The following is a 5,370-nucleotide window of genomic DNA, read 5'->3' as shown; positions in this document are numbered from 1 at the left end:
GCTCCAGTGCCTTGATGCAATTGCTTCTTCTCACATCTCAGTCCAATAAAAGCCGAGTGGACCCGGTGCTGATACCCCTGTCTCCTGGCTCACCCAGGGTCCTCTGCCCTGTGGCAGGAGGAAGGAAGATTGGTAAGTTGAAAAGATTATGGGTTTAGTAGTGAGACACAGCTTTGAAAACCTAGAGTTATTTGCAGTAAGCTCTACAGACTACAGCCACACTCCCGAAACGATGCACCAACATACTCTCTCAAGAGCTTCGCCAATCTCATGGGAGAGGTACATACGATTTGAAAATTTCAGAGGAAACACAGCAGTACTCAACATCTGTCAGACACCCAGTGAACTATTAACAGGTTCAACATTAGCCTGGTTTACATGCCTCTTGATGACATCATACGTTACTAGGCTCTGTTTCCCACAGTTGCATGATAAAAGGAAATGCCAGGAGAGAGTGCTTGATCTGATTTAAGGGCTTGCAACACCAAACAGGTGCACACATCCAATTTGTAAATAGCTAGTTATTTAAGAGTGAATGAAAAATGTTATTTCCTTTTTTCAATTTGAGCTTATCTTTTCCCAGAAGCCTACTAAATTGTTAAGATGTAAATCCTTATAAAGCTGTTGGGAATTAGCTACTAAATCAATGGAACTGTTAGGTATTTTGTTTGGCCTAAGACCTGCAAAGGAAAAATTACCAAGATGGTAAGTGTTATGAATCCAAATGTTTGTGAACCTCCCAAGCTTTGGAATAAAAGGACCTGTTTGGAATAATTTTTTATTAGGATGCTTTACATTCTCTTGACCCATTTCTTCTTGGGAACTCTGGATGCACAAGTCGAAACATGAAGGTGAATCTGCCCAACCTAAATCATAGTGATATTTTAAAATTTCAATGTGTTTTTAGGCCTCTATGCATTGATTATGGTGATGCTAAAGTTTTATTACTTGAGCAGAAATATAAACCCAAAGAATCTAACATAAATTGATATATAATGAATTGGTCTCACTTAAAGACATATACATTAATATGTGCCCCCAATTTGAAATTGATAGTATGACATTTGTACCTTGCTAGTCTCTTAGAAATACAAGTCAAGGTGAAAAAAGTGAAATGTGATGCAATTGAACTGTTTTTTTTTTTTTTTAAGAAGAACACACCTTAACCAAGTTTGTGACAGCCTTTAAAATATTACATCCTGATTCTGCCAAATTCCTCATTCCCAAGTGCATTACCTGACCTTGACAAAGTAGACTTGTGGTTTCAGTGTTAACACCTTGGGGATTTTGTTCTCATGTAATATATGTCACTCTGCTTATTGTCTGGGGATGAATAAATCATTGCTTAAAGGAGGGATATTAACATTGTAAGTGACGTGAACTAATAGCAATGAATAAACGTGGTAAGAAGCCCAGTAGGAAAGATTTTCTCTTGGCTTCACTTTATCCCCTCAAGGGTTTTGGCACATTTTCATGTTAGATAATACAATGAAGCAGCCATTTATTTTTCTAAATATGTTGAAATCATTTTTGTTAATGAAAACATGTTTCTGTGCTTCTGATTACAAAACCATATCTTAAGTATTTGTAATTAAAGTCCTTATTAGATATCTTTAAAGAAGATATAAAATGAGTGTAAATACAATGTACATTTCAATTGAGATCTAGTAATGATGGTTTGGCTAGAGATAAATAGAGGCAATGAGAGTATTATAGTCTATCCATACTGCTGTATCATCTGTTTCAACAATTTTCTCTTTGGTATGATTTTCTATTGAATGGAAATGGTCTTAATGTTTAGGCAAAATGAACTTTAACAAGAATAGAAGAGGCTAAGTGAGTAAAGGTATTGTGTGAATCTGACTTTTTCCTGTGGGGAAATAAGCCTGAATGTTTTTCCTTAGAGAGGAAATGATAGTTGGATTGCCTTTGGTCTGTTCCATCATCCATGACTCCACGGGGAGAGTGCTCTATGTTCGTTATTATTTTTTGTATTGTTTTGGTTGTTTTACTACTTCTACTATTTTTACTATTTACTATTTTACTATATACTACTAGTTTTACTATTTACTACTTCTAGTATTACTACTGGTAGTGCAACTTCCTTGTCCTACATTTCTTGCTCACAATGCTAAGTATACGGTGATTCTTCTTTTTGTGCTTACAAAAATGGATTCGTTTTAAGATTAATTGCTTAAAGACTAGAAATAAGGTTGAATCTTGGCATACCTTGGGTATCTAAAAATTTCAAAGGAATGTTTGTGAGATAAATCGCACTTTTAATGAAAAGCCTGGAGATGGAATGTGTCTTCTCAGATCATTTGAATGTGTCCCTGCACTTGGTCTTCTGTGTGAAAGCAGAAGATCCCAATGAGAACTAAGGAAGGGAAGGGCATTCTATGTACCTGCAGAGGCAGCCAGAATAATTTAGGAATGGCTGTCTACCCACTGGGAGATTTCATACACTCATCACTTTTTTTAGTCTGATCTATGGGCAGTTCCTTCCCATACTCTTATTCTTGGCTCTGCTGAATGATTGCTTTGCCAGAAATAAGGCCACAACTCAATGGTGCCAGATAGGCCACACTCTGCATACGCTCAGAAGAGGGTCTGAAGGCTGTTTATGATACATGTCAAGTCTGAGGTGAATTCCCTGGAATTTCACAAAAGGAGTAAAGTCCATTGTGGTATTTAGCCATTGTTTGAAATGGAAAAAAAATAAGTACAGATTGTTTTTTGTAATGTCAGATGACAGGACATAATACAATGTGTGGGGGGAAAGTACATTGAGTGAAAGAAATAAAAATGAAGAATTTAGTATGATAACCATTTTTAAATGCTTTATTTTTGAGAGAGAATGTGAGTGGGAGAGAGGCAGAGAGGGTGGGTGGGGGAAGAGGGTCTGAAGAGGGCTCCCTTCTGACAGCAGGGAGCCTGATTCGGGGCTTAAACTCAAGAACCGTGAGATCATGGCCTGAGTCAAAGTCGGTGGCTCAATGGACTGGCCCACGCAGGTGTCCCTGAAAACTATTTTCTAACTCAAGAAGAATACGTTCAAAACTCTGAGTTTTCACATTCGAATAGTAATTGGCCCTAAACTTTGGACTCTTCTACTTTACTTCTTTATTTTGCAATTAAACACGAGTTAACACAATAAATTTTCTATTGATTAATGGATAATAGCTGACCCCTTGCCTGATCCTTATGAACAATAAGAATTTGTTCTGGCTTCTCAGAAACAGTAAGATTGGGAAATGTACCATAAGCCTTTTGATGGTATTTTGACCATACTGTGTCAGACGACACATCGTTGAAATAGCTCTCTATATTTCAAGTTCAATTTCATTCAGTGGAAGCTACGAAATTTTCTTTTAACATTTTCCCAGAAATTTTAAAACTGAAGAGCATTTCTGGAACTCACTTCTCTAAATGATGGCTTGAAATAAAGCAGTTGTGATGCCTCTGGGCACTTGGGAGACATTCCTGCTCTTACCCTCTCCAACCTCATAAGCTATAGAGATCAGATGAGCAGTTAAGAGTAAATGCATAAAACAGAATTTTGTACGTGAAATTCATAGAAGCATATCAAATTCACTGTTGACACACTTGTTTCAAAATCTCAAACTATAACTGAGATCAAAAAAGGTTTATTTTGAAATTACTTCTCGGTAGTGGATTTCTTACTTACATGGATGAAAAACCTGCAATAGTATTGTTAAAGAGTCTAGAAATGTCATTGTGATAATACATAATGGTTTAAATATAGATTATTAAATGTGAGTTCCCTGAACACAGATTATCTCTTATTCATATGTGTATATACAGCTCATAACAAAATCCATGATCAATAACAGATACTCAAAGCATGTTTAGTGAATTTAACTAGATTGAGTCACACCACTTTACCATGAAGTAAAAAGAATACTAGACTGGAAATCTAGAGCACTGGCTCTCAAATTAGGACATACCAAAATTCTCTGAAAAACATGTTAAAATAGTTTCCTCTCTTAGTGTCTGTCTCCAAACTACACACACACACACACACACACACACACACACACACACACTCGCGTGCACTGGGACTAAAGTAATAATGCCAAAGAAAAATTCAAGTAATAAGAACTCAAAGGGAAAAAAATGGTAACGAAAATCATAGATGAGGAAAATGGTAACTCAAAGCAATCCATGCATCCCTCATGTTTATTGCAGCATTATTTACAATAGCCAAGATAGGGAGGCAACTTAAGTTTCCATGAATAGACGAATGGATAAAAAAGTAGTATATATACAATAGAATATTACTCAGCCATAAAAAGAGTGGAATGTTGCCATTTGTGACAAATAACCTAGAAGGTATTGTGCTGAGTGACGTAAGTCAACATATAATTTTACATATATGTGAAATATAAAAAAAACAAAACAAACAAGAAACATAAAGAGGTCCATAAATACAGAGACTAGTGGTTGCCAGAGGGAAAGGGGTTAGAGGAATAGGCAAAGTAAAGAGAAGTAAGAGGTACAAACTTCCAGTCATAAAATAAATAAAGCACAGTAATGAGAAGTATAGCATAGGGAGAATGGTCAATAATACTATACATTGTATGGCGGGCAGATGGTAATGAATTGCAGTGAGCATTTCATAATATACATAAATGTTGAATCACTATGTTGTACACTTGAATCTAAATAATCTTTTAGGTCACCTATAGTTTAATTTTTAATTTAAAAAAATTAGCATTTATTTATTTGAGAGAGAGAGAGAGTGCAGGTGCAGGGAGGGGGGCCAAGAAAGAGGGAGACACAGAATCTGAAGCAGGCTCCAGGCCCTGAGCTGTCAGCACAGAGCCTGTCTTGGGGCTTGAACTAACAAATTGTGAGATAATGACCTGAGCTGAAGCCAGAGGCTCAACTGAATGAGACACCCAGGAGCACCTAGTTTAATTTTTTTTATTTTAAAGAAAATCCTGCGGCACCTGGGTAGCTTAGTCGGTTAAGTGTCTGACTCTTGATCTCACTTAGGTCATGATCTCGCAGCTCGTGAGATTGAGCCCCACTTTGGGCTCTGCACTGACAGTGTGGAGCCTGCTTAGAATTTTCTCTCTCCCTCTCTTCCTTTTCCTGCTTCTCTTCTCCTCATGCTCTCTCTTTCTGTCTCTCTCTCTGTCTCTGTCTCTCAAAATAAGTAAATGAACTTAACAAAAAGAAAATCCTAAGCATAGGTTGAGAAAACCAGGTCATATCCCAAAACAAAGGAAATATTTTCAGATCTGTTTTAATTAGATTTGAATATAACACATTGTAAAGATAAAGAGAAGGAAACTGCTAGTAAGCCTACATGTATCAAGTCATAGGACTTCTTGTTTTTCTCAA

The sequence above is a fragment of the Hyaena hyaena genome, unplaced genomic scaffold (genome assembly GCF_003009895.1).
Source record: "Hyaena hyaena isolate Hyena2069 unplaced genomic scaffold, ASM300989v1 scaffold_822, whole genome shotgun sequence".
NCBI lineage: Eukaryota > Metazoa > Chordata > Mammalia > Carnivora > Hyaenidae > Hyaena > Hyaena hyaena.
This window is presented reverse-complemented; position numbering follows the sequence as displayed.